Below are 26,926 nucleotides of genomic sequence, written 5' to 3'. Positions count from 1 at the left end.
ACCCCCCTTCCTTACTCGTCCCACTGATCACCTCATTTTCTGAGCTCTGGAGACGACCCGCGAGTGGAAGGAGTCCAGCACAGTAATGCTGATGGGAAGGGACATGAAGCACAATGCAGCCATTGTCATCGCGGCTCGCTCGGTGCCAGGAGCGGCTACGGGGGGCTGGGAGCCGGGTGGCTCTGCTCCTGATTCCAGGGCTGCTGAGCTGGTCCGTTCCACCAGTCCTATCTGCTCAGTCCACAGAGGAAGACTCCGAGGCTGAAGAGGGAAAAGAACTGCGCCCAGACCCCACACTAGAACTGGAGAATGACAGGCAAAGCCCCTTTTGGGGGAGGATGCAGGAGAAACAAGCTGGGCTCAAGGTCAAAGACAGACTCAGCACCTTTTGCTCCCCACCAGGTGTCCCTCGAAATCCTGCTCCTGGGCTCTCAAAGGTCCCCCACGGAGGAGCTGCTCCCTCTTCCTGCCCCGCTGAGCTCAGGCTCCTGGGCTGGAAAACTTCCTGCCCTCAAGCTTCCTGTGGGACACCTTAGACTAGGGACAGAGTCATAGGGGAAGATGAACTCCCTCCAACAAGAAGGTTCCAGGAACATGGTCAAGACACTGTGAGGCTCAGAACAAAGTGCCATCTTAGCACAAAGCAAGCGGCCCAGTGGAGGATGTGGCCTGTTCTTACAACCTGGGGCCACCATGTCCCCCTGTAGTTGATGAGTCTCCTAACCGGTTTAATTGCACATCCTTATCATGAAAAATATTGAACTTGTGCCTTCTATATGCTTATATTTTAACTAAAAAATGTGTACACTTCAATCATGCACAAGGAATAGAAATTTGTAAAAGGATGAGCTAAAGATGAAACTCATTTTCAAATGTCGTTTTGCTTATGCGGCCTTATATAGGATTATTATCTCAAGGCATAATATACTTGGGGAAAGGTCAAGATTCCTTCCACGAAGTGTAAATCCAGACTTCAGAGATTTTGCCAAAAGTTACTTCTTATCCAACCTGACCAGATGGTCATTCATTCTGTCTCATGTTTTAGTTGACCAAGCTCATATCAAGCCTAGTGGACATGTCAGGTCAGGCATTTGATTTTTGTTCACTTGTTTTTGTGTTGTCAGAATTGTCTCCTAATTCTAGTTTCTTTGTAGGAATCTTTTTAAGGCATGTGTGCATCTCGTGAAGGTTGGAGGTAAAGCCAGATTATCTAATCTGTACATCCGTTTAACTGGGCACATACAAACCACAAAGTATGGAAATAAAAATGCCAAAACAAAGGGCAGGGTCGGCACACCCTTCTTCACCTATAGCATTGTGAGGTGATCCCCATCTTCCCTTAGGACACCTCAAAGGCTCCATCTGTCATGACTGCAGACTCAGGTGGGAGATAGGGCCAATTCACACATTCAATATGAATGAATGATAATTTGTTAATCTTTTGCAATAACAATAAATATAACTGGAAGTTAGATTATGTTCTCTCATACTCCAAAAGATTATCTCATATGCAAAGGGGTTACACACCTCCCACTTTAGAGTCCACTGCAGAAGCTTTCTGTTTACAGTGAGGACAGAAGTCAAGTCTGGCTTTCCCAACACATCAGCCTCACCAGCGAGGGAGAGTGACCACTGCTGCCTTGTCTTACTCCACCCTTGCCCGTCCATGGGCCCCTTGTGCTTGAGCCGTAGGGAAAGAAGACTCTTGGCATAAGGGCCATATTCCTACTGCCCCTACAGCAGGCTCTAGGCAGTGGTCTGGATTCATTTGGAGACCTTGAGGTAGGGATGTGAGATGAGCAGGAAAAGTCAGGGGCAAGGCTAACTGGGAGGCACCCGGCAGAGCAGCATGCACACATACAGCTGATGCATGGACAGGCCCTGTAGTAAGCTTGCAGGGTCTGCCAGAGAGCAAGAAGTGCAGTTACCAAAGGTTGAGCTCATGCCACAAACTCAGGGAAGCTCAACGCAGGGCATGGAAAGAAGATGGTCAGTGATTCGCCTTCTCTGGAGCCCATCTACATTCATAGACTAAGCCCCCCTGAGGCCACTCCTCCAGCCACAGGCCCATAGCCTAAGCCAGAGCTCCTCAGTAGGGAGCAACTACCTACTGGCCAGGCTGAGTCCTCTCCAGACCAGCCAACTCTATGCCCTGTCCTCAGAGGGGTCCTTTGAGTCTAAGCCCAAGACAGGGGCTGGGAAGGAAGTACACAGCCTCATGGGATATGAAGGAAGCTCAGACAAGACATAGAGAACTGGTGCTCCCATGGCATCTACACACACCTAGATGGAGAGGCCAGGGCCTTGGCTCTTGCTTAGGAGGACAACAGCAGGCCCTCGTGCTTGCCATTCCTTGGATGGGGTAGGCAGGGGTGAGGCCAGCTTTGGGGTGTACATGTGTGCATGGCCCTAGCTGTAGGGGGTGCCTATGCCTGTATATGTCTATAGGAGCATGTGAAGGTAAGAGGTTAACATTACAGCGCTCCATGTCCATGACACTTGTACCTGTGCTCTCACTTACATTCTTTAATTCTACACCAGAGATGCTCTGGAGTTGGAGATTCACTGTCCCCTTTAATAGCTTAATGATGGCTGAGATTTACTGGGAGCTTCACTGAGCATTTACCATACCCCTCTGACTTTGGTGCTTTAGCATCTGCATCTTACAGATGAGACAAGGAAACTGAGGACCAGAGAGGATGATACCTTGTTCAAGGTCAGCTGCAAAGTCAGAATACAAGAGAAGGCAGTCTGGTTCCAGAGCGTACGCAGTCACCAGGGACACTGCCTCTCCCAGGAAACCAGGACATGCAGGGGCCAAGGAGCTCATCTGGGGTCACACCGAGAGAGGGACAGACATGAGACTCCCAGCCTTGCCATTTCTCCAAAAGCACACAGCGCCCAGGGCTTTGCCAGCCCAGAGGCTTGTCAGTCTGGGAGAGGTCTGAGTACCAACTGCAGATCCTTAGACATGGACTGGCTTGATTATGCTCAGCCGGAAGAAAATATCATGTTTTTATCCCCTTGTATGTGTCAGGCACTGTCCTGGGGCAAGATCATTGGGGCAGCCCTGCAAGATAAGATCAGTACCTTCATTTATCAGATGTGGACATTACAGTCAAATGATGGGTCCTTATTCATGGAGCTCTGAGACCTGAACTCAAACTTCCTAAATCTTGCCCTTCTCCAGACCACAGCTGCCTTCTTGATATAGACCTTCTCTTTATTTATTTAGTGGGGGAGGAAAGAGAGGGAGGGAGGTGAGAGAGAAAGAGAAAGAGATTGAGAGAGGACATAAAGGAAGCTTCCAGTTCTAGACCAACCCAAGCATGAGCCAAATCTTTCACCGCAAACAGGGGAAAACTCTTAAATTTCAACCGCAAGTTGGCCCTTAAAGAAATAGCTGTGCTTGTGTGTACGTGCAGGAAAGTTGGAAAAGCTGACCAGCAGGAGGTGGGTAAAAGCAGTGGGCCTCTGAACCAATATTTGTTGTTTCCAAATGTTGCCCAATTGACACAGAAGCAAAGCAAACAAAGAGCCTCTGTCTGTTTTGAGCAGTTCCTCCTATCCCCAACCCAGTGTCCTCCGCCTGACACCAGAGACTTCTCTGAGTCTGGGTCATCCTTCAGAAACAGCAGCCTGGCAGCCTGAGAACTGACATTCACGAAACCAGTCACCCTGCAAGCCTGCTGGGTCGCGCCATATGACCAGGGGGTTGGGGACTGGGCAGGGTACTTTTAGGAAAATGCCAGGCATTTTGAAATGCCACATGACACCACTGCTTGCTCGCTCTCGCTCTCTCTCTCTCTTTCTCTGTCTCTCCTTCTCTCTCCCTTTCTCTATCTCTGTTCTACCTCTCAGAAGTCCTTGGACAATAAAGATTCTCAGGGTTTCCATTCTTTTCACAGGGGAGTCTACAAAAATACCTGTCTCATGAAGAATAGTCCAGGGCCAGGTGGAATGAATTCCATCAAACATTCAAGAAGAATTACAGCGTGGGGGTGGTGGCTCATGCCTGTAATCCTAGGGCTTTGGAAGCCTGAGGCAGGAGGATCGCTTGAGCTCACGAGTTCAAGACCAGCCTGGGCAATATAGTGAGAACTCGTCTCTACAAAAAATTTAAATCAGCTGGACATGGTGGCATGCAACTGTAGTGCCAGCTACCCGAGAGGCTAAGGTAAGAGGATTGCTTGAGCCCAGGAGTTCAAGGCTGCAGTGAGCCAAGATCACAACACTGCATTCCAGCCTGGGCAACAAAGTGAGACCCTGTCTCTAAATAAAGAAAAAGGATTACACCAATATACTCCTCCAGGAACAGAAAAGTAGGAACACTCCTTAACTAATGTTTTCAGGACAGTATGTATACTTAGAAAGGAAAAACTAACAAAGACATCATGACAAAGATAAAAAAATAACTTTTATGAACACAGATGCAAAATTTCTACACAAAAGATTAGCAAATAGAATCTAGCAAAATGTAAAAAAGATTAATAAATAATTACCAAATTGGGTTTATTCCAGGAATGTAAGCTATCTTTTCAAGTATCAATCACTGTAATATATCATATTAGCGGAATAATAAAGGAAAATGGTATGACCCTATCACTCAGTATGGGAACATCATTTAATAAAATTCAATATCCACTCATAACAAAACCTCTTAGCAAACTTATTCGACAAACCTTTCTCAGTCTGATATCAAGTATTAGTGTACCACAAAAATCTACAGAAATCATACTTAGTGTGGCATGCTGAATAAAGCTTTTTTGTTGAGATCAGTAATAAGACCAGAATGTTTGCTATTATCATTTCTAGTCAACCTTTTTCCTGGAGGCCCTTGCCAGTTTAGTCGGGCAAGAAAAAGAAATAGTAAGTAAAAGGATTGAAAAGGAAAAAAATAAACTCTCATCTTTATGCATAATAAATTGTATGTGTATAAAATTCTGAAGAAACTAGAGTATATCTTAGAATAAATGAGTTAAAGCTGGACGTGGTGGCTCACGTCTATAATCACAGAACTTTGGGAGGCTGAAGCAGGCAGATCACCTGAGGTCAGGAGTTTGAGACCAGCATGGCCAACATAGCGAAACCCCTTCTCTATTAAAAATACAGAAGTTAGCTACGTGTGGTGGTGCACACCTGTAGGCCCAGCTACTCAGGAGGCTGAGGTGGGGGAATCGCTTGAATCCGGGAGGCAGAGGTTGCAGTGACCTGAGATTGTGCCACTACACTCCAGCCTGGGTGACAGAGTGAGACCCTGTCTCAAAAAAAAAAAAAAAATAGAGCTGGATCAAGGTAGGTAAATACACCAAAGTCAATTGTATTTCTATACTCAAATTGAAAAAAAAAAAAAAAAACCATGAAAAATGCTACCTAAAGTAACATAAGAAAAACAAATGCCTAGGATTAAATCTATCAAAAGACATCTAAAACTTTTATGTACCAGACTTTAAATTAAGAAACTCAAAGCAAATGGAAAACTATATCTTGAACAGGGAGTGGAAGACTTGATATTGTAAAAATTACAATTCTCCTCAAATTGATGTAGAAATTCGATGTACTCCCAATCAAATTCCAAATGTTTTTTCATGTAAATTAACAACATAATTCTAAAGTCTGTAAAAGAAAATGCAAAAGAGGCTGGGCACGGTGGCTCATGCCTGTAATACCAGCATTTTGGGAGGCCAAGGCGGGAGGATCACTTAAGGTCAGGAGTTCGAGACCAGCTTGGCCAACATGGTGAAACCCCGTGTATACTAAAAATACAAAAATTAGCTGGGCATGGTAGCATGTACCTGTAGTCCTACCTACTTGGGAGGCTGAGGCATGAGAATCGAGAATCACTTGAACCCAGGAGGCAGAGGTTGCAGTGAGCTGAGATCATGCCACATTGGGTATTTCTCCTAATGCTATCCCTCCCTTAGCCCCCAATCCCCTGAGAGGCCCCAGTGTGTGATGTTCCCCTCCCTGTGTCCGTGTGTTCTCATTGTTCAACTCCCACTTATTAGTGAGAACATGTGGTATTTGGTTTTCTGTTCCTGTGTTACTTTGCTGAGAATGATGGTTTTCACCTTCATCCATGCCCCTGCAAAGGACATGAACTCATCCTTTTTTATGGCTGCATAGTATTCCATGGTGTATATGTGCCACATGTTCTTTAGTCTATCATTGATGGGCATTTGGGTTGGTTCCAAGTCTTTGCTATTGTGAATAGTGCTGCAATAAACATACATGTGCTTGTGTCTTTATAGTAGAATGATTTATAATCCTTTGGGTATATACCCAGTAATGGGATTGCTGGGTCAAATGGTATTTCTGGTTCTAGATCCTTGAGGAATTGACACAATGTCTTCCACAATGGTTGAACTAATTTACACTCCCACCAACAGCGTAAAAGCATTCCTATTTCTCCACATCCTCTCCAGCATCTGTTGTTTCCCGACTTTTTAATGATCACCATTCTAACTGGCATGAGATGTTATCTCATTGTGGTTTTGATTTGCATTTCTCTAATGACCAGTGATGATGAGCTTTTTTTCCTTATGTTTGTTGGCTGCCTAAATGTCTTCTTTAGTGACATATCCTTTGCCCACTTTTTGATGGTCGTTCATATCCTTTGCCCACTTTTTGATGGTTTTTTTTTTCTTGTAAATTTGTTTATGTTCCCTGTAGATTCTGGATATTAGCCCTTTGTCAGAGGGATAGATTGGAAAAATTTTCTCCCATTCTGTAGGTTGCCCGTTCACTCTGATAATAGCTTCTTTTGCTGTGCAGAAGCTCTTTATTTTAATTAGATCCCATTTGTCAATTTTGGCTTTTGTTGCCATTGCTTTTGGTGTTTTAGTCGTGAAGTCTTTGCCTATGCCTATGTCCTGAATGGTATTGCCTAGGTTTTCTTCTAGGGTTTTTATGGTTTTAGGTCTTACATTTAAATCTTTAATCCCTCTTGAGTTAATTTTTGTATACAGCGTAAGGAAGGGGTCCAGTTTCAGTTTTCTGCATATGGTTAGCCTGTTTTCCCAGGACCATTTATTAAATGGGGAATCTTTTCCCCATTGCTTGTTTTTGTCAGGTTTGTCAAAGATCAGGTGGTTGTAGATGTGTGGCGTTATTTTTTGAGGCCTCTGTTCTGTTCCATTAGTCTATATATCTGTTTTGGTACCAGTGCCGTGCTGTTTTGGTTACTGTAGCCTTGTAGTATAGTTTGAAGTCAGGTAGCGTGATGCCTCCAGCTTTGTTCTTTTTGCTTAGGATTGTCTTGGCTATGCGGGCTCTTTTTTTGGTTCCATATGAAACTTAAAGTAGTTTTTTCAAATTCTGTGAAGAAAGTTAATGGTAACTTGATGGGGATAGCATTGAATCTATAAATTACTTCAGGCAGTATGGCCATTTTAACGATATTGATTCTTCCTATCCATGGGCATGGAATGTTTTTCCATTTGTTTGTGTCCTCTGTTATTTAGCTGAGCAGTGGTTTGTAGTTCTCCTTGAAGAGGTCCTTCACATCCCTTGTAAGTTGTATTCCTAGGTATTTTATTCTCTTTGTAGCAATTGTGAATGGGAGTCCACTCATGATTTGGTGCTCTGTTTGTCTATCATTGGTGTATAGGAATGCTTGTGATTTTTGCACATTGATTTTGTATCCTGAGACTTTGCTGAAGTTGTTTATCAGCTTAAGGAGATTTTGGACTGAGACAATGGGGTTTTCTGAATATACAATCATGTCATCTGCAAAGAGAGAGAATTTGACTTCCTGTCTTCCTATTTGAATACCCTTTATTTCTTTCTCTTGCCTGATCGCCCTGGCCAGAACTTCCAATACTATGTTGAATAGGAGTGGTGAGAGAGGGCATCCTTGTCTTGTGCCGGTTTTCAAAGGGAATGCTTCCGGCTTTTGCCTATTCAGTATGATATTGGCTGTAGGTTTGTCATAAATAGCTTTTATTATTTTGAGATACGTTCCATCAATACCTAGTTTATTGAGAGTTTTTAGCATGAAAGAGTGTTGAATTTTGTTGAAGGCCTTTCCTGCATCTATTGAGATAATCATGTGGTTTTTGTCACTGGTTCTGTTTATGTGATGGATTATGTTTATTGATTTGCGTATGTTTAACCAGTCTTGCATCCCAGGGATGAAGCCAACTTGATCGTGGTGAGTAAGCTTTTTGATGTGCTGCTGGATTCAGTTTGCAAGTATTTTATTGAAGATTTTCTCATTGATGTTCATCAGGGATATTGGCCTGAAATTTTCTTTTTTTATTGTGTCTCTGCCAGGTTTTGGTATCAGGATGATGCTGGCCTCATAAAATGAGTTAGGGGGGAGTCCCTCTTTTTCTATTGTTTGGAATAGTTTCAGAAGGAATGGTACCAGCTCTTCTTTGTACCTCTGGTAGAATTCAGGTGTGAATCCTTCTGGTCCTGGGCTATTTTTTCTTGGTAGGCTATTAATTACTGCTTCTATTTCAGAACTTGTTATTGGTCTATACAGGATTTGACTTCTTCCTGGTTTAGTCTTAGGAGGGTGTATGTGTCCAGGAATTTATCCATTTCTTCTAAATTTTCTAGTTTATTTTCATAGACGTGTTTATAGTATTCTCTGATGGTAGTTTGTATTTCTGTGGGATCAGTAGTGATATCCCCTTTATCATTTTTTATTGTGTCTATTTGATTCTTCTCTCTTTTCTTCTTTATTAGTCTGGCTAGCGGTCTATTTTGTTAACCTTTTCAAAAAACCAGCTCCTGGATTCATTGATTTTTTTAAGGTTTTTTTTGTGTCTCTACCTCCCACAGCTCTGCTCTGATCTTAGTTATTTCTTGTCTTCTGCTAGCTTTTGAATGTGTTTGCTCTTGCTTCTCTAGTTCTTTTGTGATGTTAGAATGTCAATTTTAGATCTTTCCTGCTTTCTCCTGTGGGCATTTAGTGGTATAAATTTCCCTCTAAACCCTGCTTTAGCTGTGTCCCAGAGATTCTGCTACATTGTGTCTTTGTTCTCATTGGTTTCAAAGAATTTATTTATTTCTGCCTTAATTTCGTTATTTACCCAGTAGTCATTCAGGAACAGGTTGTTCAGTTTCTGTGTAGTTGTGCAGTTTTGAGTGAGTTTCTTAATCCTGAGTTCTAATTTGATTGCGCTGTGGTCTGAGAGACTGTTATGATTTCTGTTCTTTTGCATTTGCTGAGGAGTGTTTTACTTGCGATCATGTGTTCAATTTTAGAATAAGTGCGATGTGGTGCTGAGAAGGATGTATATTCTATTGATTTGGGGTGGAGAGTTCTGTAGATGTCTGTTAGGTCCGCTTGGTCCAGAGCTGAGTTCAAGTCCTGAATATCCTTGTCAATTTTCTGTCTCGTTAATCTGCCTTATATTGACAGTGGGGTGTTAAAGTCTCCCACTATTATTGTGTGGGAGTCTAAGTCTCTTTGTTGGTCTCTAAGAACTTGCTTTATGAATCTGGGTGCTCCTATATTGGGTGCACATATATTTAGGATAATTAGCTCTTCTTGTTGCATTGATCTTTTTACCATTATGTAATACTCTTCTTTGTCTTTTTTTTATCTTTGTTGGTTTAAAGTCTGTTTTATCAGAGACTAAGATTGTAACCCCTGCCTTTTTTTTTTTGCTTTCCATTTGCTTGGTAAATCTTCTTCCATCCCTTTATTTTGAGCCTGTGTGTGTCTTTGCATGTGAGATGGGTCTCCTGAATACAGCACACTGATGGGTCTTGACTCTATCCAATTTGCCAGTCTGTGTCTTTTAATTGGGGGGCACTTAGCCCGTTTACATTAAAGTTAATATTGTTATGTGTGAATTTGATCCTGTCATTATGATGCTAGCTGGTTATTTTGCCTGTTAGTTGATGCAGTTTCTTCATAGTGTTGATGGTATTTACAATTTGTTATGTTTTTGCAGTGGCTGGTACCGGTTTTTCCTTTCCATATTTAATGCTTCCTCTAGGAGCTCTTGTAAGGCAGGCCTGGTGGTGACAAAATATCTCAGCATTTGCTTGTCTGTAAAGGATTTTATTTCTCCTTCACTTAGGAAGCTTAGTTTGGCTGGATAAGAAATTCTGGGTTGAAAATTCCTTTCTTTAAGAATGTTGAATATTGGCCCCCACTCTCTTCTGGCTTGCAGGGTTTCTGCCGAGAGATCTGCTGTTAGTCTGATGAGCTTCCCTTTGTGGGTAACCCAACCTTTCTCTCTGGCTGCCCTTAACATTTTTTCTTCATTTCAATCTTAGTGAATCTGATGATTATATGTCTTGTGGTTGATCTTTTTGAGGAGTATCTTTGTGGTGCTCTCTGTATTTCCTGAATTGGAATGTTGGCCTGTCTTGCTAGCTTGGAGAAGTTCTCCTGGATAATATCCTGAAGAGTGTTTTCCAGCTTGGTTCCATTCTCCCTGTCACTTTCAGGTACATCAAGCAAACGTAGGTTTGGTCTTTTCACATAGTCCCATATTTCTTGGAGGCTTTGTTTGTTCTTTTTCATTCTTTTTTCTCTAATCTTGTCTTCATGCTTTATTTCATTAAGTTGATCTTCAATCTCTGATATCCTTTCTTCTGCCTGATCTATTCGGCTATTGATACTTGTGTATGCTTCACAAAGTTCCCGTGCTGTTTTTCAGCTCCATCAGCTTATTTATGTTCTTCTTCAAACTGATTATTGTAGTTAGCAATTCCTCTAACCTTTTTTCAAGGTTTTTAGCTTCCTTGCATTGGGTTAGAACACGCTCCTTTAGCTTGGAGGGGTTTGTTATTACCCACTTTCTGAAGCTTCTACTTCTGTCAATTCGTCAAACTCATTCTCTGTCCAGTTTTGTTCCTGGCTGGTGAGGAGTTGTGATCCTTTGGAGGAGAAGAGGTGTTCTGGTTTTTGGAATTGTCCACATTATTTCTTTTTTTTTTTTTTTTTTTTTTTGAGATGGGGTCTTGCCCAGTTGCCCAGGCTGGAGTGCAGTGGTGTGATCTTGGCTCACTGCAACCTCTGCCTGCCAGGTTCAAGCAATTATCTGTGTCAGCCTCCTGAGTCACTGGGATTACAGGCACCTGCCACCACGCCTGGCTAATTTTTGTATTTTTAGTAGAGACAGGGTTTCACCATCTTGACCAAGCTGGTCTTGAACTCCTGACCTTGTGATCCACCCGCCTCAGCATCCCAAAGTGCTGGGACAACAGCACAATTATTTCTTATTATCATCTAATACTCAGTCAATATAGCAATTACCCTTGTTGTCTAAAAAAGTGTTAGGTTGTTCAAACTGGATCCCAAACAAGATCCACATGTTACATTTAACTCTTAAATCTCTTTCACTCTAAACAATCGGCAGCATTTTATGTTGCATACTTGTCAAATAAACTGGATCATTTGTCCTTGGGAATTTCCAACATTCTGGATTTGGCTGGTCTGTGTCCTCATGGTGTGATTTTGTATTTAACAGGTTTTTTTTTTTAAGAAACTTTCTCCATTTGGGTTTTTGTGGCATCACCACATGATTTGACTCAGGTTGTGCATTTTTGGCAGCAATATCACAGATGCAATGCTGTGTTCTTAATGATTCACAGAATGAATTAGTACTATATTGATTGCAAAATGAGGATTTTCAGATATCACTTCTTCTATGCTTATTAATTAGCATTCTAAGGTAAGGAAGAACTTCCCTTTCTTCATCTGTTTAGTTTTTTCTATGACTTGTTTTTATCTGCATGAACTCGTGAGTTCCTGTTTTGTTTGGTGGGTTATAGCCAGTTACTGTCATTATCTAGTTCAGTGCTCAAACTGTTGCACATGTGGCCAATTGGAGGCATTTCCAGCTGGCTCCTGTGGACCTGTTAAAAGCCTCAACATTTTTTAAGCACTTCACTTTCTGACAGAAAAGACATTCAAGCCTACCTTGTACCTTCCCTGTACCAGCTCTGGGATCTCTATTTCTGGAATCTCCTTCTCTAAGGTGACGGACATATCCTTTTAGTGGAGAACGGTATTTAGAAAACTAAATCTGGGTGCCAGGTGTGGTAATTCTTGTTGCAGAATCCTTGATACTAGGCTCTCCAGACAGAGCTAGGGGACACAGAAACACACACACATCTATACCTGTCTCACACCCTTACACAACCATGAGTTCACACTGATCCCTCAATTCTGACTGAACAGCACTGCAGATATTCTAGCTGTCTTCCTCCCCATATGTGCAGCTCCCTTCTCTGGCTATGAGAAACCGCAGTCCCAGTGTGCTCACTATTTTCAGCTCTTTGCTCATTTCTCTTGTACGTAAACAACCTCCTGATCCTCCCACTGCCTGCTCCACCCCAGTCCCTCAGGAGCCACCTCAGGCAAAAGAACGAGAATAGAATAAATACATTAAATACATGTTTTTTTTCTTAAGGAAGGAAAGAAAATGGAAACAAGAGAAAGGTAGGGCAATGAAAGAAGAAAGGGAGCAGCCAGCCTTTTAATCATCTCCTCTACAGGACTGTGAAAAGCAGATAGGATTGTGTGCAGAATGGAGGAACAACGGAGAAGAGATATTCAGCATTGTTCAATGTTACAAAGCCACGGCTCCTTCTCCGCAACTCAGTCCTCCTTCTACAACTGGGACAGACCAGGAGCTGTCTGTTCTCATTTTTAGACAGAGATGTACCCTGCTAAGAAACCCCTTTTCTCATCACCGTATTTTCAACCTCACCCAGTTCCACTTTACCACCAGGCTGACAGCTAGAACAGCCACTGAGCCTGGAGCCCAGCACACTCTGGGAACTCTCATGTGTAAAGGAACAAAGGTCCCTGATCAAAGGCAGGTGTGCAGGAATGCTAGCCTTCCCTGACACACTGTTTACAGGACACCTGGGCAGGCTCGGCAAAGATGGGAAGGAGATTAGTAGTCAGGGATGGGGAAGCACGAGTTTTGTGCCCCAAACTGTGAAATAGGCAGCCTGTGTCACAGCAGCTGCTTCAGCCCCTTCCTCCAAAAGCCCCTCTCCCAGGTGAGATAGTAGATGCTCGGGAGTGGAAAGGAAGGCTGTGAAATTTTGACAGCATGGCATAAAGTAGGCTGGGACAACAGGTGTCAAAGAACTTGGATTTTAAACAAAAGAATAAATTCTGATAGATGAATGTGCTCCCAGAAGTGGGGTTTATTCCTAGATCTGAATTTGGAAATAATCTTCACACTGCAAGGCAGGAACATAGCGTTGGTAGAAGTGGCATTCAGTACACAGGACAGGATCATAACTGCACAAATTAGGACAAGAGAAGATCCTGGCCCTGGTTGTCCCTAACTGAAGACACCACTAAAGCTACAGTGGCTTGATCATTCACTTCTATACACTAAGACTTTCAGGTTGGACAGTGAGTTAGGCAAGTCACCTAAGCTCTCAGTGCCCCAATTCCCCATCTAGAAAATGAGGACCATAATGTGTCCGGCATTGGTGGGTTCATTGTTCTCACTGAGTTCAAGAATGAAGCTGTGGACCGTTGCAGTGAGTGTTACAGTTCTTAAAGATGGTGTGTCCAGAGTTTGTTCCTTCTGATGGTGTGTCTGGAGTTTCTTCCTTCTGGTGTGCTCGTGGTCTTGCTGACTTCAGGAGTGAAGCTGCAGACCTTCATGATGACTGTTACAGCTCATAAAGGTAGTGTGGACCCAAACAGTGAGCAGCAGCAAGATTTATTGCAAACAGCAAAAGAATAAAGCTTCCTCACCATGGAAAGGAACCCCACTGGGTTGCCGCTGCTCGATCGGGTGGTCAGCTTTTATTCCCTTATTTGGCCCCACCCACATCCTGCTGATTGGTCCATTTTACAGAGAGCTGATTGGTCCATTTTACAGAGTGCTGATTGGTCCGTTTTACAGAGTGCTGATTGGTCCGTTTTGACAGAGTGCTGATTGGTGCATTTACAAACCTTTAGCTAGACACAGAGCACTGATTGGTGCATTTATAATCCTTTAGCTAGACAGAAAAGTTCTCCAAGTCTCCACCCGACCCAGAAGCCCAGCCAGCTCTGCTTCATAGAGTTATTGTGAGATCTAAATTAGTAATTACTATAAATCACCTAGTACAGTATCCAGCACCTTAGCATTTTTCCTCTAATTTTTATTTATATCCTGACCGATATCTTCCCCTTCTAAGTCCCATGTGCACAGCTCCTGAGTCCAGCCCCTCAGGTCCCACTACATCAAGGACCCTGCAAGGATGCTGACCACTAAGTCCTAGGCAGTCCATCACAGAGAACAGAGCAGACAGATCCTAGCAGGACTTTTTCTCTGTATACTAGTTCCCTGCGCCCACCTTCTATTAATAGTCACCTGTCCATTCATTCACGGAGTATTGTCACATGCAATCTGTGCAGTAATAAAATGGGCATGGAATTGGAGTCAAAGACTCTTGGGTTTGGATGTTAGACCATTGAGTAGCTGCATCATACTGGACAAGTTACTTAACTACTCTGAGGCTCTGTTTTCTCATTAGTAATAGGAGTACAAATGTCTACCTTGTCATTCTGAAGATTGCTCACATTGCTACTAGACTGCTTGCTCTGTCTGACCAATAGATGGTAATGACACCAATAGATGGTGATGACAACTATCATTATTACAGAACACCCAACATAGACTACATACCAAATACACACTCAGTGAACTAATGAAGTTATTCTGTGTGACTGCTTTATGTCTCCCTCCATTGCTACTGGGCCCTTTGGCAAAATACACCCTGAGAGACCATTTAGTATAGAGAAGTGATTTTACAGAGACAAAAACTGAGCTCAGCTGGAGGACATAACTGGTAGGCTGTCCAGCAAGATGGAAAGCTAGAATCTAGGACTATGAACTCAATAGCCTGAGCTGTCCCCACTGTCCTGTGACACACTTTCTTGAAAAGTGTTATTCATAATTTCTTCCAACATTATTTAAAGATTGTACTTCCCATTGCTCCTTCACCAAGACAGGTCAAGTCCCAAGACCTTCAGATAGGCCTATGAGAGGTGGCTGGTTAAGCTGAACAGAGTCCAGTGCTCCTAGGGCCAAAGTAAACTGATCACTGATCCTTCTACTACCTCCAGAGTAAACTCCCTTGTTTAATGTCCTCAGGGTCCATGGAAAAAGAAGATCAAAGTTCACCAGGTTTCTCAGCTGTCCAAAGTAAATATCTGACCTATACAGATTTGCAAATAATTGGTGTCAACTTTGGTTTCTACAATGGAATGATTTTACCCTTTTAGTTGTTTTAAATATTCCTCACAGATAGGCCTTTAGAATACGTATATGTAAAGTGATACATGTACAATTTAATAAGACTTACCAACCCCCTAGGGTAGCATCTACTTAAAATCAGTTCAACAAATCTCCATCCCTACACTTCTACGACTCAGGGAAAGGCAGTGTGAGGTCACAGAAGAATCACTGAACTGAAGCTATGAATGCACAAAAATTGTATGTAAACGTGTGTGTGTATGCATGCTTGTGTGTGTGTTACTAGAATGAGAGTTACCAGCTTTTATTAATCTTCAAAGGGATCCATTAGTATCCCAAATATATTGAAATGTTAAACATTAATTATCTGCTCTGGCTTTCTTTCCAAGTTCTTAGAATTGGGACAAAGCAGAGGTGGGGTTCTTGACAGCGCTCCCCCAGTGCCACTGAAAGACCCCTATTGGACCAGGGTCTTCAGGCTCCTGCCTCAGGTCTGTGCCACTTAGGACTGCAAGGTTGACTCTTCTGGTATAGAAAATTGGTGGTAGAACCACAAGCCCATCATAGCCAGCAGTCTCTGGGCTTTGGATAACAGAGTCTGAAGATTTGTAGCAGGTGAAACTCCAGGGGAGAGTCTTCCAGAAGCCCAGAATAAAGGATAGGCATGCCCATGGCTTCCTGGGGGAAAACTTCAAGGAGAGAACACAGGACTCAATGTGAAAATGCCATTTCCAGAAGGAGTGAGGTCCTGTCCCCAGAAACTCCTGGGTAGGAAGCTCATGAGCCAGGGGCCCTTCCTGTCCCCTCTAGGACTGAGTTCTAGGCTGGAGAGAAGATCTGCCTTCTGCTGGGTTCTTCAGCTCTGGCAACTAAATGAGCTGGAAGAGTCAATCTGGTAGCCCACTGGGTAGATGAGGAGCTTGAGATAGGAGCTCATTTCGCTAGATGTGCTGATATCAATGTAGGGACACAAGAAACATGAAAAAGCAAGAGAATATGACACCACAATAAATGTCCACTAAAAGGCCACAAAGAAAGGGGAATTTACAAAACACCTGAAAAGAAATTTAAAAATACTGATCTTAAGGAAGCTCAGTGGGATACAAGAGAACACCGACAAACAATTCAATGAAATCAGGAAAACAATTCATGATCTGAATGAAAGAAATCAACAAAGAGATATCATATAAAAGAACCAAACAGATATTGTGAAGTGAAAAAATTCAATGAATAAAATAAAATAATACAATTAAGTGCTTCATCAACAGACTAAATCAAGCAAAAGAAAGAAGTTCTGAACTTGAAGATAGCTATTTTAAAGTAACCCAGTCAGAGAGAAAAAAAAACAAGAATAAAAAGGAATGAAGAAACCCTATGGTACTTATGGGACACCATTCAGTGAACAGATATTCACATTATAGAAATATCAGATGAGAAGAGATGAAGAAAGTCACAGAAAACCAATTTAATGAAATAATAGCTAAACACTTCTCAAATATAGTAAGAGATATGAACATCCAGATTCAGGAGACCCAAAGGTCTCCAACTAGATTCAACCCAAAAAGATTCTCTCTGAGGAACGTTATAATCAAACTGTCAAAAGTCAAAGACCGAGAAAATTCTAAAAGCCACAAGAGAAGTGTGTCAAGTCACATATAAGGGAATTCCTATCAGACTATCAGCATATTTCTCAGCAGAAACTTTGCAGACCAGGAGAGAATGGCATGACATATTCAAAGTGCTGAGAGGAAAAAAAAAACTGTCAACCAAGAATATTGTGTCCCACAAAGTTATCCCTCAGAAATGAAGAAGAAATAAAGTCCTTCACAGACAAGCAAAAGTTAAGAGAATTAATCACCGCTAAGACCAGCCTTACAAGAAATGTTTAAAGGAGTGCTGCAACAAGAAACAAAAGGATGATAATTACTGTCATTAAAAACATATTAAAATATAAAACTTACTGGTAGAAGTGATTTCATAAATCAAACTAAGAATACTCAGTGATATAATGGTGCTATGTAAAACTCTCAGTCTTCTAGATGAAGATTTAAAGTTAAATGGTTAAAAAACAACTACAATTAGTGGCTGAGGAACACATCATAGATAAAGAAGTAAATTAGGGCAACAAAAATATTAACTGTGGGAGGGAAAATGAGTACTTTTATGCAGCTAAAGTTAAGTTGTTATCAGCTTAAAATTGTCTATTATACTTACGAGACTCACATTAGCCCCATGGTAACCACAAATAAATAAATTACAGCAGATATGCAAATAAGAAAGAGAAACCACAGAAAATCACCAAACCACAGAAGTAAACAAAAAAAGAGGAATAAAGAAACAAAGAATCTACCAAACTACCAGAAAACAATTAACAAAAATGTCAGGAGTAAGTTCTTATCTATCAATAACAGCCTTTGAATGTAAATGGGTTACATTCTCAAATTAAAAGATATAGGGTGGCTAAGTAAATAAGACTCAACTATGTGCTCTCTACAGGAGACCTCACCATTAAAGACAAACATAGACTGAAAGTGAAAAGATGGAAAAAGATATTCCACGCAAATAGAAACCAGAAGCAAGCAGAAGTAGCCATATTACATCAGATAAAATAGACATTAAGTCAAAAATTGTAAAAAGAGGCCAGGCATGGTGGCTCATGCCTGTAATCCCAGCACTTTGGGAGGCCAAGGCAGGGAGATTGCTTGAGCTCAGGAGTTTGAGATCAGCCTGTGCAACACGGCGAAACCCAGTCTCCACAAAAAATACAAAAAAAATTAGCCAAGCTTGGTGGCAAGCATCTGTAGTCTCAGCTACTCAGGAAGCTGAGGTGGGAGGATGGCTTGACCCCAGGAGGCAGAGGTTGCAGTGAGCCAAGTTCGTATCACTGCACTCCAGCATGGGTGACACAGCCAGACCCTGTCTCAAACAACAGCAGCAACAACAAAAACAACCTATAAAAAGAGACAAAGAAGGTCATTATATAATGATGATAATGATGAAGGGATCAATTCAACAAGAAGATATAACAATTGTAAGTAGATATGCATCCAATAGTGGAGCACCCAAATATATAAAGCAAATATTATTACACCTAAATGGAGAGATAAACTGTAATACAGTGATAATAGAGGACTTCAACACTCAACTTCCAACAATGAACAGATTATTTAGACAAAAAATAAGCAAAAAGAAAAAAGGCTTTAACTGCATCATAGATCAAATGGGCCTAAAAGATATTTACAGAACATTCCATCCAACAGCTGCAGAGTATGCATTCTTCTCAACTGCACATGGGACATTCTCCAGGATATATCACATTAGGCCACAAAACAAGTCTTAACAAATTTAAGAAGATAGACATCATACAAAGTATTTTTTCTAACCACAGTGGTATACAACTAAAAATCAACAGTAAGAAAAACTTCAGAATCTTTACATATATATTAAACATCATGCTTCTAAACAACTGGTGAGTCAATGAAGAAATTAAAAAGGAAAATTTAAAAATTCCTTAAGACAAATGAGAATGGAAGCACATTGTACTAAAACTTATGAGACACAGCAAAAGCAGTTCTAAGAGGGAAATTTTTAGCAATAAACATCTACAAAAAGAAAGAAGTTTTCTAATAAACAACCTAACTGTGCCCCTCAAGGAACCAGAAAAACAAGAACAAACTAAATCTGAAATTGGTAGAAGGAAGAAAATAATAAAACTCTGAGCAGAAATAAATGAAATAGAGATTAGAGAAACAATTCAAAAAAATTAACAAAACAAAGATTTGGTTTTTTGAAAAGGTAAACAAAATTGAGAAACCTTTAGCTAAACAAAGAAAACAAGAGAAGATTAAAATGAATAAAATCAGAAATGAAAGAGGAGACATTATAACTGATACCACAGAAATACGAAAGATCATAAGAGACTATTATGAATAATTATATGCCAACAAATTTGATAACATAGAAGAAACAGGTAAATTACTGGACACATAAAACCTACCAAGATTAAATTAAGAAGAAATAGAAAATATGCACAGACCAGTAATAAGTGAGAAAATTGAATCAGTAGTAAAAAATCTTCCATCAAAGAAAAGCCCAGGACCCAATGGCTTCACTGCTAAATTCCACTAAACATTTAAAGAAGAACTAACATTAATTATCCTCCAACTATTTCAGAAAATTGAAGAGGAGAGAATATTTTCAAACTCATTTTATAAGGCCAGAATTATCCTGATTCCAAAACCAGACAAGGACACAACAATAAAAGAAAACTACAGATCAACACCTTTAATGAATATAGATGCAAACATTTCAAGAAGATACTAGTAAATGAAATCAAATGGCACATTAAAAAGATCATTCACTATAATCAAGTGGATTCATCCCAGAAATGCAAGGATAATTTAACATAGACAAATCAACAAATGGGATACAACACATTAATAGAATAAAAGACAAAAACCATATGATTATTTGAATAGACACAAAAAAGGCATTTGATAAAATTCAACCTCACTTCATGATAAAAACTCAACAAATTAAGTAGAGAAAGTATGTACCTCAACATAATAAAGACCATCTATTACAGACCCATAGCTAACATCATACTGAATGAGGAAAAGCTGAAACCTTTTCCTTTAAGATCAGGAAGAGATCAAGGATGCCCACTTTCAGCACTTCTATTCTTCTTAGTATTGGAAATACTAGTAACAACAGTTAGGAAGGAGAAAAAATAGGGAAAAGGCATCCAATTTGGAAAGAGGGAAGTCAAATTATCATTGGAGGAGTCATAATCCTATATAAAGAAAACCTTAAAAACTCCATCAAAAAAACTTAAAGCTAATAAACTATTTAGTAAAGTTGCAGAATATGAAATCAGCACACAAAAATCAGTATCATTTTCATATGCTAATATGAAACTAAAAAAGAAATCAAGAAAATAATTCCATTTACAATAGCTACCAAAAAAGATACCTAGGAATAAACTTAATCAAGGGGGTGAAGGATCTCTACACTAAAAACTGTAAAACTGTGATGAAGAAAATTGAGGACACAAATAAATGGGAAGACATCTCATGTTCATGGATTGGAAAAATTAACATTGTAAAAATGGCCATACTACACAAAGCAATCTATAGAATTAATGTAATCCCTCTCAAAATAACAATGGCATTCTTCATGGAAGTAGAAAAAAAAATCGTAAAATTTATATGGAATCACTAAAGACCCCAAATAGCCAAAACAATCCTGAGCATAAAGAACAAAGCGGGGGGGTATCACAGTACCTGACTTTTACTATACTACAGGAGTGGGAAGGAGACACCGCGAGGAACACACTTTGAGCCTCATACCCCTCCCCCACATGCCCAACACTTCCACACCAACACCTTCAATGCCCACCAATCCCTGGGAATTAGAGGGGATAATGTCATGGACAAAGGAAACTGCTTACTTATTTCTATTATGGATAACCATTGTTTGGGTCCTTATTTTAAATACTAATTAGTCTCTCCAGAGGAGGTGCTTGTGTTCTCCCGTTAACAGGGATATGCAAGGGATGACTCTCTGACTGGATCCAAACTCACAATATTGGAGATTAAAATCAGCATGACAGGTGATTTTGCAGGAATTTTATCACACTCCTATGTCTACTCAGGATTAATGAAGTGAATGTATATCACCATACCTTTGTTCCCCTAATCCCATGAAAAATGTTTCTCTGGGTTCAAGGTACATTCTTTTTAAGAATGCTGAGCACATCAAAAATCAGTGTTATGACACTTAGGTGGAAATGGCTAGCAACTGTCAGGAGCACCTCTCCAGTTTTCTCTCCTATCTTCAGGTCCCTCTATATCTAGCTAGGATGAACAACTCCCATTCACATTTCCTAAGCTCCACCACCCTATTTCTTTCCTTCATGCCCCTTCATAGAATTCCAGTCCTGAATGAGCATGATCCCTTGTCTTAGATGTGTCTCTATCTCAGGGCAAGGTAGGTAAACAAAAAGAAATCTTCCTGATCCTTAACTTCACCTCAGCGTTCCTGCTTTCCTTTCTCTACTCTAGACTAATCGTTCTCAAAGTTGGAGGCAAGGAACCAGCAGCATCAGTGTTGGCTGGAAACTTGTTGGAAATGCAAATTCTGGGGCTCTGGAGGTGGGGCCCAGGGACTGTGCCTTAACAAGACCTCCAGGAGATTCTGATCCATGCTCAAGCATGAGGACCACTGCTTTAGACAGCTGCCTTCCTGCTCTGTAGAGCAAACATTTTCCCACTTTCCACAAACTTCTGCCTCTCCACATCCCCTTACCCCACAACATTCATACACTGACCTGTGCTCCTGCTTCCCAGAGAAAACACAGAAATCATTATGTGGCTTTTTCTCAGCATCCCTCCAACAGATCTGCCAGCCTGCATCTCCAGTGCCCTCTTCTGCCAGGTACAGAAGAGGGAAGGTCTCCCTCCCAGCAAACATGTCCTCACCAGGGACCCTGCCCTCACTCTTGGCAACCTTCTGCTACAGCTATACTCTTTCTCTTACTCAATTAGAACCTTTCCTTGTTCACTGGGCTCTTTTCTTCACATTTATATGTCTTTTCATTTTACGAAAACAACAAACGCTGCATTTATCCCACCCTGTTCTCCAGCAATGGGCTTCTCTTCCCACTCATACAAATACCTAAAAGAAATCATCCTCACTCACCATCAGCACCCCTTCCCACCACTCTCCCTTCCCACCACTCTCCTGAACCCTTGCCCATCCAGCGTCCAGGACTCACTCATGATTAAACGTGCTCCCATCAGGGAGCACAGGGTCTATTTCTTGGCATATATTTTATTGGGTCTCTCAAGTTCATTCTTTCCCCAGTGATTTGAAATGTCACCTTTGTTACAGACCAAATGGCAATATATCCATGAATCTCTCTTGGACCTCAATTCTTTTCCACTTGTCATTCTTGCACTTAAACCATCCTTAAACCATTATTACATCATTATAATGTGATTTTTGTATCTAGGAAAACAAAATTCCCTTTGTGTATTCAGTTCTTGTTTGGTCCCTCAAGCATTGTTACTTTTTTGAGAACCAACTCCCCCCACCCCAGCCGCCTCAATCCATGTGGTCACAGTGGAGGCAGCTGTCGCCTTACAATGTGACTTCACTGCATGAGTTGTGTGAACAGGAAGCTTTCGCCCAGACTGTTGTGTCAATCCCCCTTCCTGAGCATTGGGACGAATACACTATGGTCTTTGTTTGACTGCTCCTTTATAACTGATGAACTGTAACATCATTGGGACTGCTGGTTGCAAACATTTCCCTCCAGGTAGCCTGAGAAACCAAAACCCACCCTGCAGGGAAGAAGAAAAATGAGGCAGATGTGCAGAGAAAGACAAGCAGACGGGAGAAGCAGGGTGTATCCCTTTATATTAAAAAATCATGTGTTGTCTATTTGGAATTCTAATTTAACTGGACATCCTGAATTGTATGTGGCAACCCTACCCTTAAAGCATTTTCAATGGCCTCCTAGGCTCAGGTATCAGCCCTTTCAAGGAGGGAGCACTCAGAGCACCTGTCAAGACAGTGCCCTTGGTGTAAGCTGCTTCACATGAGGTTTTCTCACTTACAACCAACGGGGTCCTTGTTCATTCTACAGAAGAAAAGAGACATGAAGCAAGGTAAGTAGATAAAATATATAGTAAGCTAGAGAGTAATAAGTGCTAAAGAAAACATAAAGCAAGAAAGGGGGATATGAAGTATTGGCAAGGGTATGTGCAAGCATGTGTGTTTATAGGTTTAAAATTACAGAGTGGCCAGGAAAGTCTGCCCTGAGAAATCCTAAATAAAATGAGGAAACTAGCCATGATGATCTGAGGAAGACAAGCACTCCAGATGGGGGTAGGACCAAGTGCAAAGTCCCCGGGGAAGGAGTGTGCCTGAGGTCTTCGAGGAACAGCCGAGATGCCAAGCTGACTGAAACAGAGAGTGCACAGGGAAAGAAGTAGATGAGGTTGCAAAGGCCTCTTAGATTACAAAGAACCTTATAGATCAAAGAGGCACCTTAACTTTTACTCCGAGTGATATGGGAAATCATTGGTGGGCTTTGAGCAGAGAAGTATTAATATCATGCTTTAAGTTTAACAGAATCACTTTGGCTCATGTGTTGTGGAGGAGAGTGGGACAAGACAGATGCATGGAGACCTGCTAAGGGGCTATGATAAAAATCTGGGGAGAGAAGATGGTGGTTTAGATCAGAATGGTATCAGTGGAGATGGGCAGAGAGATCGATTCTGGATACCTTGAGAAGTACAACCAATATAATTTGGTGATGGACGAGACATGGGGTGTGAGAGAACAAGGGCAAGGTATTGACATTTTTTCCAAAATGAAAAATAGAGTTGCCCTTAACTGAGATGAGGTGGACTACAGGATGCAGCATTTGGGTGGGAGTGTATGGAGTTTCAGGAGCTCAGTTTTGGACACTTAAGTTTGATATGGTGATTAGAAATCCAAGTGGAGATAGCCAGTAGGCAGCTGGATCTACAGGTCTGGGGTTTCAGGAAAACGTCAGAACTAGAATGTAAATTTGGGAATTGTCAGCATACAGAGATAAAATCACCAAGAGAATGGGCAGCAGAGAGAAGAACTCCAAGTACAGAGCCCTGAGTCATGCCAGCATGTAGAGGCTGGGGAATTGGACAGAACCAGCAAAAGAGACTGAGGTGCAGTGTCAGGAGTGGGAGGGGAGAATCCAAGAGAGTGTGGTATTCCTTCTAGAAGCCAAGGAAGAAATCCAAGAGGAGGAAGTGATGGGGGCTGCCAGTGATGCTGGTAGATCAATTAACACTGGAACAGGAATTAAAAGAAATTAAAGAGTGTGTAAGCTGATTGCTTAAAAATCCTGCAACAACACAAGGACCAAGAACTGGCCTTTCGATTTAGCAACAGAGATCACTGGTATAGTTTCATCTCCACAGTGGTCGGTGGTGTACCAAGGGGGTTGGGGTGGTGGGAGTAGTCTGCCCATACTCTGACAATAAAGAGGTATATTTTCTGTAGATCATTGAAAAACAATAATAAAACCAACTCCATGTTGGCGGTTTGGGACCTGAACAGATTCTTAAACTGGGTCCTGGGGAGATTTAAAGGAGAGAAATTTGAGTTAGCAAAGATATTTAACTCTTTCAAGGAATTTTGTTGTAAAAAGAAGAGGAGAAATGGGAGAGGAAAGTGAGGCGGAGAGGTTTTACTTAGTTATTTGTGTTTAAGATGGAAAAACATAGCAGCATTTTTTGTATGCTGATGGAAATGATCTAGTAGAGAAGAAGATTTGATGCTGCCACAGAAAAAGGGAGAACTGCCAGGGCAACAATCCTGAACAGGTGCAGGACAGGACTTAGTGAGGAGACAGCCAGGTCACCCCAGTAAGAGGAGGGAAGGCAGTGACTAGGGCCACAGATGCTGGCATGTGGGTAGATATGGCAGCGGGGTGTTGTAGAATTTATCTTTCGATTTCTTTTCTTAAGAGAAATAGGAAACAAAGGTATGAAAGGTGGGGGAAGAAGTGTTGGAGGCTTAAGGAGAGGAGAAAGTATGGAATTGTCTTCTAGGAGAAATGGGGTAGTGGGAGGACTAGAGATACATGGCTCATTTAACAGGGTCCTCATCACTTAAAGGGAAACCAGCCAGCCTGGAAGTGCAGGCACAGTTGATTGTGAAATGTATGCTTGGAAAGGATAGAAACAAAGGCCATGGGGAAAGGTGCAGGATCAATAGATCACAGGTCAGCAGGAGTGAATGGCTAGAGGAGTCAAGAAACTTAAAGGGCTGGGTGTGGTGGCTCACACCTGTAATCCCAGCACTTTGGGAGGCCGAGGCGGGTGGATCACCTGAGGTCAGGAGTTCAAGACCAGCTTGGCCAACATGGTGAAACCCCGTCTCTACTAAAAATACAAAAATTAGCTGGGCATGGTGGTGGGCACCTGTAATCCCAGCTACTCGGGAGGCTGAGGCAGGAAAACTGCTTCAACCCAGGAGGCGGAGGTTTCATTGAGCCGAGATCGCACCACCACACTCCAGCCTAGGTGACAGAGCAAGACTCCATCTAAAAAAAAAAAAAAAAAAAAAAACCTCAAGGAAATGAAAAGACAGGTAGGAGATGGGGAGAATGAGTGGTTTGAAGCTAAGACTGCTTTTTATGTGTATGTTCATTTCGGAAGAAGTTGTGGTTCTAGACAGACCATCAAGCCTAATACCGATGCACCTTCTGATGTAAAGAAAAATTAAGCGATTTCATCCAGATTTAATGTAATGATAGTATATGTTGTTGCAGATCTGTGAAAATATGTAATTTATGCACGGCTTATGAAAGAGAGAAAACTTTGGAGAGGGCAGGACAAAGTAGTCTGGTAGTGGAATACCCTGGTGTCTATGAATAAAAGAGAACTTTCTAGAGCCTCATACATTGTTCACATAACTCATTCATACAGCATTGCCCTGCTTCCTCAAAGGTCCAGCACTGCCCACAATACCTAGAGTTAAATCTATGTCCTTAGCCAGGCCAATAGGGCTCCGAGACAGCCAGTGCCTCTCTCTCCGTGCCCTCATCCACAGACCTTCTTCTCTGGCCTCCACACAGCTTGCCTTGCCCTGCCCCTATGCCTTTGTGCTTGCTGTTCCTTCATCCCAGGTTGCTCTTCCTCCAGGTTTTCTCAGGCCTGATTCCCACATGACCCCTCTGCCTGCTGAGGCCTGCCCTGACCACCTTTTCTAAAATTTCTAAAACTGGTTGCTGCTGCATCGCCTCCCTTGGTTCCTCAGTAGCACTTACAGTTGGAAAGTATCCTGCCCTTTATTTATGTGCTGTTGTCCTACTTTCCCCAGAAGACTGGGAGCAGGGGAGGGACAGGTATTATGTGTGGCTTTGAGACAGAAGAGGGACAGGACTTGGTACCCCCCATACCCCACCAAGGACCTCACTGCAAACTGGTAGAGGGGAGGCCCCATGGGTGGCAGGGACCCCAACCAGCCCCTCCAGACCTTGCAACATAAACCTTGCTCAAGGAGCCATACCTGCTGACTGCCGGACCCTGAGGAAGCTAAAAGCAGCAGCTCCCACCATAAATCTTACTATCTCCCACATGCACGCAAGGCCAGGAGAATGACTGATCCTTCACTTTAGCTTCATTATAATACGAAAAATCACACCCAGGGGTGGAGATGTAACATGCTTATAAGACATGCGATGCATGAAGAAGCATGTCATCAAACTGTGGAGGTGCTAAAAGTTCCCTGCCTCTACATTCCTAGACATCACTCCTTTCTCACCGTGGCCCCTTTACAACTTCCTTTTCAACACCCTCTGGGGAGCCAGCCAGAAAATTCTCTCTCCCTTGTGTTGCCTCCCGTATTCCTGGGCATAAGCTCCAACAAAGCCTTGTCTGGGAAAACTATCTTGGCCTTATGACAATTTCTATTGCATTGAGAGCCCAAGAACCCATGGTTGGTAACAGCTTAACTGCTGTAACACCTCTAGTTAGAACAATACCTATTAGGTGCTCAATAAATATTTTTTGAATGGATGGAGGAGCCCAGGAATATCTATTTTTAAAATATACTTACCAGCCAAGTGTAAGAAGTGAGGTGTCTGGTGTCCCTCCTGTGATTTTAAACCAAGGCTCTGATGGATTCTTGACTTGTCCACAATCACACAGAAGAAAGTGGCAAAAGTAGAACTAGAGTTGTGACTC

At 41.9% G+C, this 26,926-nt stretch overlaps 1 protein-coding gene across 2 annotated transcripts in view; it reads right to left on the bottom strand.

Moving 5' to 3' along the window:
* TF (transferrin) overlaps window positions 1-26,903 on the bottom strand; it is a 58,822-nt gene extending 31,919 nt beyond the window's left edge. The window contains exon 1 of one of the 2 annotated variants that reach the window (XM_054550462.2): window positions 26,799-26,903. The gene's annotated coding sequence lies outside the window, so the exon portion shown is untranslated. Of the gene's footprint in view, window positions 1-31; window positions 4,395-26,798 lie in introns of those variants that run through there. The other variant, XM_054550461.2, reaches the window with a different exon arrangement.
* Window positions 26,904-26,926: the final 23 nt, after the last annotated feature.

The sequence above is a fragment of the Pongo abelii genome, chromosome 2 (genome assembly GCF_028885655.2).
Source record: "Pongo abelii isolate AG06213 chromosome 2, NHGRI_mPonAbe1-v2.0_pri, whole genome shotgun sequence".
Lineage (NCBI taxonomy): Eukaryota > Metazoa > Chordata > Mammalia > Primates > Hominidae > Pongo > Pongo abelii.
Note: the sequence above shows the minus strand (reverse complement) of the source record. Positions and strands in the feature narration are given on the sequence as shown.